At 32.0% G+C, this 13,102-nt stretch overlaps 1 pseudogene; it reads left to right on the top strand.

The window, feature by feature from the left end:
* Nucleotides 1–9,384: 9,384 nt before the first annotated feature.
* On the top strand, nt 9,385–12,600 carry LOC114721145 (myb family transcription factor PHL7-like; annotated as a pseudogene).
* Nucleotides 12,601–13,102: the final 502 nt, after the last annotated feature.

The raw sequence follows: 13,102 nt of genomic DNA, 5'->3' as shown, positions 1-13,102 counted from the left end.
TATTTGGTAAAGTTTCAGCTTGTACTATTATCTCTTGTAACAAAATAATATTGCGATGGTTTGTTGGATTTTGAATAGAAAATCTACTTTGAAATTATTATTCCTTGTCTCGGAGAGAGAAGGAACAGTGTAGCAAAGCATGTTGGAGCATTGTTTTATGCTTGTTTAAGATTATGTGTAATGTTTACAGAGTGTGATATTCTGCCCCTGCTTGAACTAAGTACCAAATCTGCAACATTATTTGATTCATCTTTTATCACCTTGGATATATCAGAACAGTTATGGAGGAAATCAAGAAATGAAAATTCATGATTAACTTTCATTAGTCAATTTATCAATTTCATGGAGAAAGTCAAAGGCTATTTTAATGTGTATGTGTCTTTTTATATATAGTTTGAACTTTTATGTGTTTACATACCCAGAAAACATACCAAGATCATATTGGATTTTGTCTTGCATACAGGACAATTCTTCCAAATGGAACAAGGTGTCAAGAAATTCTTTGAGAACTATGGTTAGATTAGGAAATACATTTCAATTTGATGGTGACAAGTTCATAATCTACTCCTCCTTAAAGAATGAAAGCTTGGATGATTCATTGCATGTGAATGAGGAAGGGAAGTCAACTTTATGATGGAATGTAAGACTCAAGATTGCATGAGGTGTAGCTCGTAATTAGTTTCCTTGTACAAGGGGTTCAACTCACTGAACTTGTCATTAATCTTACTAAACTTGTCATTTACTGCTTATCAGAAGTAGTTGCTGTCAGAAATCTGCAAATTTTAATTTCAACAGATAAATTTGAAATTGTATGAAACCTTATGGGAACTTGTTATTTGCTATACTCAATTTGTCATTTGTCATAGTAAACTCGTTACTTCGTAAATCAATGTGAAAATTCAGTCATTTTGACAGAGAAATTTGAAATTGTGTGAAAACCTGATGGAACTTGTCATTTGCCAAACTCAACTTATCATTTGCCATAGTAACCTTGTCACTTCATAAGTCAATATGAAAATTCAGTCATTTTAACGAAGAAATTTGAAATTGTATGAAAATCTCATAGGAACTTGTCATTTGCTATACTCAACTTGTCACTTCATAAATCAATGTGAAAATTCATTCATTTTTTTGAAATTATATGAAAACCTTCTGGGGACTTGTCATTTGCCAAACTCAACTTGTTATTTGCCATAGTAAACTTGTCACTTCGTAAATCAATGTAGAAATTCAATCATTTTAATGGAGAAATTTGAAATTGTATGAAAACCTTATGGGAACTTGTCATTTGCCAAACTCAATTTGTTATTTGCCATAGTAAATTTGTCACTTCGTAAATCAACGTGAAAATTCTGTCATTTTGATAGAGAAATTTGAAATTGCATAAAAACCTTATGGAAACTTGTCATTTGCCAAATTCAACTTGTCATTTGTCATAATTAACTTGTCACTTTATAAATCAATGTGGAAATTCAGTCATTTCAATAGAGAAATTTAAAATTGTATGAAATTCTTATGGGAACTTATCATTTGTCATATTCAACTTGTTATTTGTCATAGTAAACTTTTCACTTCGTAAATCAATATGAAAATTCAGTCATTTTAACAGAGAAATTTGAAATTGTATGAAAACCTTATGTGAACTTGTCATTTGTCAAACTCAACTTGTCATCTGCCATAGTAAACTTGTCATTTCATAAATCAATATGAAAATTTAGTCATTTTAACAGAGAAATTTGAAATTGTATGAAAACCTTATGGGAACTTGTCATTTGTCAAACTCAACTTGTCATCTACCATAGTAAACTTGTCATTTCATAAATCAATATGAAAATTTAGTCATTTTAACATAGAAATTTGAAATTGTATGAAAACCTTATGAGAACTTGTTATTTATCATATTCAGCTTATCATTTGTCATAGTGAACTTATCACTTCTGATAAGGTTTTTATACAAGTTTACATTTCTCTTCGTAAATGATAATTTCCAGAATTCTTTGACAACAACCAGTTTTTTACAATGAAAGGAGGTAACAGTTGTTAATTCGAGTATATCAGTAGGAGATGAGGTTGTAGAATAAAGAGAGATTATGGAGAATGAGAGCTTTTATATGAAGAGTACTATATTAGGCTATTAGCATTACATGTTTTGCAGAAAATTAAATATGGAAGCTACACGGTTAACATGTTTCATTTTTCCCATTGCAAATTAATGGGTTGGGAAAAACATAGAAGAACGTCACGGTTCTAGAGAAGAAGAATGAAATCGAAGGAGAGTAGAAGAAGGAAAGAGAAGAAAGAGGGGAGAGAGAGAGAGAGAAAGGAAGTCAGAAATTTATGTTTCCAGAGAGGGAGAGTAGGACAAAGAGAGAGAGGAAGAGAAGAAGGAAAGAGAAAGAAATGAGGTGCTGGAAGAAAGAGAAAAGGAAGGGCATTTTAGTCATTTGGGCTTCATTTCATAATTGCAATCTAGGACCCGGTCTCTGATGGCAATTTTATGAATTGAAGTACCCAAATTGCCATTTTATATTTTCAAGGGTCTTTATTTGCCATTTTCCCAAAATTTTATGACACTGGCCTAGTTATAAAAAACTTCAATTTTATAAAATTCTGGGAAATATCTCCAAAAAATGATAATAATTTTTGTATCATAAGATCGAAAGATCGAAAGTCAATTTATGTTAATTGGACCAGCTCAAACAATGATCTTACGAAGTCCGCAAAAAAGAAAAAAAGGACAATGATCTTACAAAGTAGCAATTTGAAAAGAGGTTTTTTGGATTTTGGGAAAATAAGTAGATCAGATTAATTATCAATATAAATATAAAAGTAAACTGTTTGCAAATTGTGAATGGTGCAATTTGCCTCATAAAGCTGTTTTTGGAGCTCCGTGCCCTTTTTCTGTTTTTTTTCGTTATTCCTCCAATTTTAGTACGCTTTTCAATAAAATAGTCGTGTATTGCTATATTCTTTCACGTTTATGTTGAAAGAGAACTTTTTTTTTTTACCAGCATGTTGAAAGAGAACATTATCTGAACCATTTTCTTATTAATTTAATTTTTTTCATTATAAATTATTTCAGGGAATTATACGAGTTTGAAGTTGTGAAAACTGAAGGGGAAGATACAAACTAAGGTATGGCGGTGACAGCCAGCATTGCTGTAGTTCTGTCGTGTTTTAAAAAGGGCAAAAAAAGAAATGTTGCAAATAAATGGAAAAAAAAGTCCTGCACTATTATTCCACACAGAATTATTAAATAATGTAAAATAATTATATTTGACAAAATAATAACAATGGTATTATATATGTGGTGTAGTTCAAATATAAATATTATATATACTTAATGAGGGAGTCTGTCGGAGCAAATGCATGTCACGTAGCCTAAAAGCACAATTATTGGCCCTATAATATATATATATATATATCTATATATATATATTATGTGTGTGGGCGCGCACGTGCATATATGGAGGAAAATATTTTTTACTTACGGGGTTGAATTTACTAGAAGGAGTTAATCTTGTATCAGGATTCAAATTTCTATTAGGAGATTTACTCATATTTAGTTACTAACAATGTTTTAAACAAAATGACTAAATTGTTGAAGAACTTGATATAATGAATATAAAAGGTTTTTTTAATTATAAATATAAGAAATTTGATCTAAATATTTTTTTTATTTTTGCTGATAACTATAAGTTTCATAACACACATACCATATATAATTAGATGATTAATGGAAAATGTTAATCATGTAACTATTACTTTTTTTTTTAACTGTATTTTGAACATAAGGAAAGGGTAATTATTACTATAATTTAAATATGAGGAAAGAGCAATAGATAGTTCTTTGACCAGCATTAAATTCCTTCCCACACACCAACGATAAATTCCTTAGCTTTATGGCAAAAGGGACATATCATAGCATCATAGGAAAAGCGGATTTGGTACGGCCATTATAGATGGGGGACCATTGAAAAATGAAAGTGACCCTATTTAATCTTTATTTTTTAAGGAACAAATATTTAAATGAGAGCCACTTGGGGGCTACTGTTCATTTTTCCCTGGTGGCCTGCCACCTTCAATGCGTCTTTTATTTCATTACATTATTATTTTTTTTGCCATCTACATTATTATTATATGTTATATATATTGTTTGCAAAATATATATATTAAAAAATAACACAACCCCTGGTCAAAAAAAAAAAAAAACCGCCTATGAATGTGTGATTTTTTTCCAAGGCGATCCCATGTTTCTATTTTTCTTCATCTATCAAACAATAATAACTAAATATAATCTGTTCTAATAGAATATTCTAATATTAATTTCTCATAAATTTTTTTAGAAATGTATTTTTTTTTATTGTGTAGCTTTTTTTAGTTTTAAATATAAATATAAGATTTTTTCAGAAGTTTGACCCCTACTGCTTCTGATCCGTAATATTAAATCACTTAATTAATTTGAATAAATTAAAAAAATTAGTTAAATTAGTTATTTATAACAAATATGGATTGATTTCTTGAAAGTATTATTTGAATCATGACTATTTCTAGATGAAAACCTTCTTAATATGTGTAAGTAATTGAGATACTATTTTAGAATGAATTGTAAATTTGAAAGATAAAGTGAATTAAACTCTTATATTTAGGACTAAATCATATCCCTTACTAGCTTTTATATCAAAGAGTAGATATAGTAGAATGAAAAGAGAAATGGAATTAGAAGTTTGGAAATTAAACCTTCCTAATATCTTAACAAACAAATAAAGAAGTCATAAATTTCAAATTACATTCCATTACACATTATATTTAATTAGCTAATAGCTAATTAGTAGTATGTATTGTAAAACTTATATATAACAAATGAAATTTTACTGGGAAAATATAATTTATAATCCTTTTTTGAGCAATCAAGTTCAAGTTTTGACTTGTCATGACATCGGGTTCAGGAAAAAAAAATGTTAATTAAAAATTATAGGGTCCTGAACTCTAGATGTTACGTAAAAGTTTTGAGCCGTTACATATTATTTCTTTAAACTTTTTTTCCCCCTAATTCAAGTCAGGAGCAGTTACTTTCAGGTTTGCAGCTCTGGTAAAAAAAAAAAAAAAGGTTTGCAGCATTTTTTGAAAGAGCCTCACAAAGTTAGGTGTGGACTCAAAGCCAATTAATTAAACGCTAAATGTTGTCCTTGTTTAGTTAACGACTTTCTTAAATGGACTACCCAGCTAATTAGGAAAAGTATAGCATTATTAATTAATATACAATTATCAATGAAATTAAAACATCACAAGTAGCACTCTCTCCAACTAGTTCTCAATATCAGTCTTTTCTAATTACCACTATAATTATCATCCATTAAAAAAAAAAACATCTATTCTTCTTACTCCCTCATTAGAAATTGAAAAGGGCATATGTGGAATAAAACAAGCAATGCTTTACAAATTCTTACAAAGCTGCTTATAATAATACGTAAAATCCTCATTAGCAAAAACACATTAAACAACTTATGTAAGAAATTTATGTATGTATGCAAAGGACGATGATATAATAGAATTAAGATGTATTGTTGTCATTTGTGTATTTATGTATAAAGAAATTGGCATAAGAAGATGTAAGAAAGAATGGCTATCAATAAATTAACTTAAATTCTATTTACAAGTTATTTTCAACATGTTTTATCTGGATTAAGAAAAACATTAAACCTTATTAATTTCACTTTAAATTTAATAACATTTTAACTTTATCCTTATTTAACACATATATAGTTGCTTTTCAAGAAAATAATAATCTACTCGTATATAATAATAAATAAAAGGTAAAATAATATATTTATGTTAAAAATTTAATGATATAAATTTTATTACACTTTTTTTAATGAAGGGTCATGTTAGGAATCTTGTGGGTGAAAAAAAATATGTCGAGAGATTTCTATATATCTAATTAAGTTTGACAAACAATACAATTTGATACAAGAGATATAAAAGAAGAGAAGAAGAAAGAGACGAGAGTGCCGGAGAGAGGAAGGAAGAGGATTGGAGGAGAGGGCATCGGAATATTGCACAGGGAAGATGCTGAGATTGATTCCTTCTTAGCTGATTACTATGTTAAGGATGTCACCTCGCCAACATGCTCTATATATTATCAAATTCCCTTCAAAACAAACAAAGCCACACCCTCAACCAAAGAAAATATCACCCTCAAATCACAACTTAACAAACTCAGTAGTTAACTACAATGCATATATATATATATATATATATATACACGTGTGTGCGTCTTCTCTCTTCTCATCCAACTTGTGCTTTTTGACTTTTTAAATTTAGAAGAATAGACGTTAATGACATGATATGATTATTCATAGATGAACTTTCATGCCATGAGACTATAAAGCCGTTATTAGCAACTTGATTATGTCCTTCTTCACTATACCACTTTTGATGAATTTGAACCAGCTTCTATCTGTAATATACAGAGTTTGGGAGTAAAATGTACTGATTATGACTTATAATACGATTTTATATTGATAAATGATAATGACAGAGTGTTAGTTTGAAAAAAAAAGGGTAGTTTGATTAGTGAGAGTTAATATTATTTTGTAGTGTGGGATATAAATTCAAGTCTTGCTTTGATTAGAAACATCATAAATAAGTAGTTTGTAAAATTTTCAGCATTCTTCAAGGTTTAGAGCTTACATTATTTTCTTAGTGAATTTCTAACAATCTGACGCATCAAAGGATCTTTTTGAATTTTTTTTTTTTAAAATTGACTATAAAATCAGATAAATGATTAACTACGTATTGTTCCCTCTGCCCCTTATTATAAGATCTTTTTAACTAAATTACGTATTTAACAAACCAGTTAAAAGTAATTACTATGTAGCAAATACAATTTTCTGTTCAAATACACCCCTATATATAAATGGGTAAATATGAGAGAGTAATAATGAGATAGATAAAGAAAGAGAATATATTAAATGCATTAAAGTAGGGATAAAGCAAGTAATAATACATTAAATACTCAGACAAACTCAAAAAAAATATTATAAAAAGAGATAGACTCATTCAAAAAATTGAAACTGGTGTGGAAGGAGTATATGAAAACTGATACTTTCTCTGTTCCATCTCATGATTCTTTGTGAAAAATTTTCATAGTTTAAGTCCAGATGGCCTGGCCTCACTTACACTTTTTTTTGGGAGACATCTTTTCTATGGAGAAAATATAAATGTTCACATAATTTGAATTATTCACAATCTTTTTTTTTTTGTCCACAGTGTGTAATTCGGCTTCAATAGAAAACAGTAAATATAACATTCTTCACCTGTGTTGTGAGTCCTGTGACCCCTACATCTTCTGAAAATGCGAACTGACAAATATTCTGTGTACTTTGGCATATCTGCATTTACGTATACTTTTCCACTTTTACATTTAATGAAAGTTGATAGAGTTTTTATGTCACACCCTATAATTTTGATAGACAAGTTTAGCTGCTATATGGATGATGCTCTTAAGAACGATTATTTATAATTCATTCTCTTCTGTTCTATCCATGGAAAGAGAAAAAGAAACAATCTTTGAAGAAAAATACAGAACAATGAAGTACTCCTATGAATCTATATGTATGTATCGAACTCTTTGAAAGGGACAGGGAGGCTATGTGTTAGAAAGTGGTGGAACTTGCATTTATTTTTATCTCAAAATATTATAAAAAAGTAAACGTTTTATTCCAAAGCATTACTGTGTTGGACTCGGGCAGAGAGGAAGAGAGAGAAGAACGCGTAGCAGGAGAGCACAGCATAGCTCCGATATTGAAGGGGGCGAAGTTTTTGTATGTGTTGGGTTTCGTAGATCTGGGTATGTCCAATTTTCCTGCTTTCCTTTTCTGTTTCAATCTCTCTGAGTAGTATTCCTCTTGTGCATTTTCTCTCTTAATTTCCTGGGGTTTTCCCGTTTTAAAAACAATCCCCTTCAACCATATTTCTCTCTGTCTTCAATCTTTTCTGGTTTTTTTCTTCCTTGCTTGAATTTCAGCTTCCTCTTCTTCATATATTTCTTAATTTGTATGCTCGGAGCTGAGAAAATTGGACATTTGACTCTATTTGTCTGAAAAATGGTTGAGACTCGACTCTCATGGTCATCAAAGCGCTGGGTTATTTATTATTCGTTGTGTAACCAAAACCCTAATTTCTCCTGCTCCTTTCATAGCTATCGTTGCCTGAATCATGGGTTTCGTTAATTTTTGATACGAGTTTGATGAATCTTCTTCTCCATGTATTGACCGTTAAAATTGAATTGTGTCCTGATTCTGTGGTACCGATGTGATGAATAATCAACTTTACACTCTGTCCATCGTTGCTGTTATTACTGGCGTGGATTAGCTATTTTCCTTACAAAAAATGTCAATCTATGTTTTCGTCAATATTTCTTCACGAATAAGGTTGATGCCCTGCGTGCTGTTTGGTACGAATTTTAATTTCCAAGGACATGAAAACCGATTTATAATATGCTTGGATTTAAGAAATATGAAAACTTTGCAGTCCATATATGGTACTTGTTCTACATATTATAAAGTTACTGATACAGATTACTGACTTTTTTCATATATGTGATGATCGTTTTTTTTTTTTTTTTTTAAACTTTTTTTGGCCAACGAAGTTTTTATAAATTGGTTTTTAAGTTTCTGGAAATTAGGATACTAAAGAGAGACTAAATGGCTCACCTTTTTTTGTTAGTATATGAGATGCCCATTCTCCGGTAATTTTTTAAGTCCTACCACTCTTTTGACCTTCAAAAATGCCTTTGCCACCAAAAATCTCTCACTCATCTTATGGGGTGCACTTCTAGCTATTTATTCGCTTCGTGGTCCTCCAATTATCTCTTGATATGATGTAGAGATCAGCTGGTTAAGGCATGCCAAACATTTCTCTGGTTGCTTATATATATATATATATATATATATATATATTTCATAATTGCATTGTTAGGAATGCTAATTGCTTGAGTAAGTCTGTTACAGTTGGATATAAAAATAACCTCTACTCTCTTTTCTCTTTGCTGATAGCCTGATTTTTAATTGAAGGGAACTCTTACTTTTTCTGACATTTTTTTTAATGAATCAGTTTAAGTTGGTGCATCAGCCATTTGTGCTGTTCTTTGGGTTATACTGATGCTCTGTATTCCTTGTGTAATAAATAACTAAATGACGTATCTGCTGACATTCCAAGGAGTATGCATTTCTCAACCTAGGAAAGTTTAGATAGTCCTTCGATATTTTCCTTCTTTGTGCTGCACTTGTAAGTTTATGTTTGTGGTTATGCAAAATTTTTATTCATTCCCCGTGGTCCATTCCGCTGACTGTGATCCAACTGCTGCTAGATAAATGACAGATGTATCAACCAAAGACTGTTCCTAATTCAAGTCTAGTTGGCAGCAATTTATTAGTTCATGGTCAGCATTTAGATTGTGGTGGTAGTCCAATGGATCCTCTCAATGGAGGTAATAATCCTACCAACAACTCTAATCTCAGCTCAAAGCAACGTTTACGCTGGACGCATGAGCTGCATGAACGTTTTGTTGATGCTGTGGCACAACTTGGGGCCAGATCGTGAGTCTTCTTTTCCCATGTCTGCTTAACATGAACGGGTTCCTTCTTGTTCTCTAAACCAAATATGTGGTATTGTTTTATTTGGTAAAATGTGAACATTTGTTCAGCCACTATCAATACCGATTTGCCTGGCTGTGTCAATTGTTTTCATTACTTTGGATTTGCTAGCTTTGGCAACTTTACATCACCTATGAATGTTAATGGATTCCATTAGTGTTTGGGTACATATTATCCCTGTTTTTTATTAAATTTGTTTATGGTAGGCATGACCACCCAATAACTTGTTAAGGGTTCAAACAAGTGTATAATTTATGTTAGGTTTGAGAATAAGTATTTGGATTTTTTAGATTTTGATGATACACATGTCATTGTCCCTGCCTGTTGAGTAAAAGGTATAATGTAAAGGACTGCCTGCGTCTGGGGTCAGATGTCTGCTACTTCTGCTGGTCGGGTCTAAAATTATGGTTGAGGAATTTAAGTTTTCCATTTCATGCCTTATAATGAAAATGTTAAAAGTTTCTAGCAACTTTTTCATAGGTGCCACACCTAAAGGTGTCCTCAGAGTTATGGGTGTACAAGGCTTAACAATATATCACGTCAAAAGCCATTTACAGGTAATGTGTGATTTAGAGTCTCTTGAACTTTGTTGTTCTCGACTGTTCATCTTTGTTCACTCTTCTTATCTAATATGATCCAGAAATATAGACTTGCAAAGTACCTCCCTGATTCCTCGTCTGATGGTAAGTCCTCAGTCTCATTTCGCCAATTTATTCATTTCTAGTTTCCCATTCCAACTGATACATTCAATTGCTTCTAAGATTTGATCTTTATAGTCTAAATTTTTTGAGATAAAGCTTTTAAGGTCTATTTCATGATACCTTTTTTAATTCTTGACGCAAGGGAAAAAAGCCGAAAAGAAAGAAACAGGGGACATGCTCTCCAATATTGATGGCTCTTCGTGAGTATATCTGCCTCTATTGCTTTTTGATGCTTATAATTTCATTGGTTGCTGGATAAGAGACACAATGGCTTCTGCATGTGTTTTAAAGTTTATAATTCTTGTCACTCATTCTCATTTAGCTGGGCTTAAGCAAATTTTAACAATATGCAGACAGTTGAAACCAAAGTTGGCAAATAAAGAAAAAAGGATAAAAAATGGCAATTTAAACAAAAAATTTAAAACAAGTGGAAAAGAAAAGATGGAAACATGGAGAGTTAAACTCATTTTTACATATTCAATACTCAAAATTGTCTCAGTGGAAGGCAAGTTTCTTTGCAACAAAAGATCTCTTTTGATGTTAACCACCCCCCCCCCCCCAAAAAAAAAAAGGTTCTCTTTTGTTTCATTTGGTCTGGTGCAAAGAGATACTAGTGGGCCTGTCTGTCTGCAGTGGGGGGATGCAAATTACTGAAGCACTGAAGCTACAGATGGAGGTGCAGAAGCGACTGCATGAGCAATTAGAGGCATGTTTTCCTTGTTCTGACCTTATTATGATCTTGTGTCGACAGATTTTATGTCGTGATTTTGACATTCCTATTGAATTTAATTACATGAAGTAGTTATGTGAATTTCTGTCCTTGAACTCAATTGGCTCCATTATATCAATTATATCTGTCACCTGGGAGCTTTTAATCCATTAGGAGAGTAAACTCAGCTGAGAGCATTTGCGAAGCATTATGTACGATGCCACAATAAGATGTTTACTGGAAGAGTAAGATTGTCTGTCAAGCATCCCCAAAGGTCACATTTTGTCTTTGTTTTAAGAAGTCAGCTGTAAAGGCAATTTATGTTGCAGAAAGGGATGTTAAACACCCTGAAGAAGAAATGCACAGTAAATGTTCATATGTGCATCGTATTTTTGAATATAAAGATTAAAAGGGAACAAAGCAGTTTATGCTTTGTCATTTGCATGTGAACTTATGGGAACATTTTGACCTTTATGATCAATGCATTCACTAGCCTCATTCTGAAAATTTTGCTATCTTGTATATTAAACACATTGAAGGAGAAATTCACTTTAAAAGTACATACATCTATCACATTTACGATCGTAAAAACTAAAAGGGAATAAAATAGCATATGCTTTGCCTTCGTCATAAGAATTAACAGGAACGATCACCTGCCATATTCTGAAAATTATGCTCTCGTTACTCTTTTACATGTATAGTATAAAAGCTATAGAATGTGATGAATAGTATGACTTATTATTTCAGACTCTCTGTGAAGCACATGACCCACATTTTAATTTAAATCAAGATAGTACTTTGGAACATATGAAGTTGTGACGTGATTTATATCTGTGGAACAGGTCCAGAGACAACTTCAACTACGGATAGAAGCCCAGGGTAAATACCTGAAGAAGATAATTGAAGAGCAGCAGCGGCTCGGCGGGGTTCTGTCAGACTCACCTTGCTCAGGTGTAGATGCTCCGGCATCAGCTGATGGATGTCAAGAACCTGAGAATAAAACCGATCCAGCCACCCCAGCTCCGACCTCTGAGTGCCCCCTCCAAGACAAAGCCACAAAAGAACGTGCCCCAGCAAAGAGTTTGTCTATCGATGAATCGTTCTCATCTCACCACGAACCATTGACTCCGGATTCTGGTTGCAATGCCGGCTCACCTATTGACAGCCCTGGAGGGGAGAGACCAATGAAAAAGCACCTGGTGAGCATGGAGGGAGCATATTCTAAATCAGAAATAATGCTTCCACATCAGATACTAGAATCAAGCATGCCATCATACCAGCAGCCAAACAATGTTTTCCTTACCGGAGAGCAGTTTGATCCTTCATTGGGTATGTCTTCTAGGAGTGAGGAGGCATTACAAAAGGTTGGTAGCAGCAATCTGTGATTCAGTGTAATATGCAGTAAACTAGAACTGATTTTATTGTCCTCGCTTAGTTTAGTTTCTTGGGTTGATGTACTTCTTGATGGATCAAGGAGACCGTGTACTGTAGATGCTCTTTTTTATTAGGTTCAAGTCCAAGCTTAACTAAATCCCCGGCTTTTATTTACACTTAGAGAGCTGAATTTGAATCAAATCCATCTTAGTCGTTGATTTCGGAAAATATGAACTGTGCAAGTTTTGCTTAAGAGATTGATCAAATTTGAAGGGTTGATTTCGGAAAATAATTGCATAATATGTTTAACTAAAATTGGTATGGTAAAATCTTAAATAGAAGTATAGAACTATGGATTTCGAGAAAGTACACTTGGGTTTCAAATTAGATGCTACCTTTGGCTATAATTATAAGACTTTATTTGTAGTCTATAAACGAGGTTTTATAATTAGAACTATAAATGAGATTTTATAATTAGGATGGGAGGTACTTTTCGGTCTTTAATATAAGATTATTTAACTAATTTGATTAAATTAAGGGGAGTTAGGTAAGTTACTTAATTATAAGAAATGTGACATGTTTTCCAAAACACCATAATTATCTTTCTTAATACTCTCTTCCTTTCTACTTGATTATGGTTGAGGTGGTAGTATCCATAG

Source organism: Neltuma alba, unplaced genomic scaffold (assembly GCF_004799145.2).
Source record: "Neltuma alba isolate B1F8T4 unplaced genomic scaffold, ASM479914v2 tig00012012_pilon, whole genome shotgun sequence".
NCBI lineage: Eukaryota > Viridiplantae > Streptophyta > Magnoliopsida > Fabales > Fabaceae > Neltuma > Neltuma alba.
The sequence above is the reverse complement of the archived record's forward strand: the minus strand, read 5'-3'. Positions and strand labels throughout refer to the sequence as shown.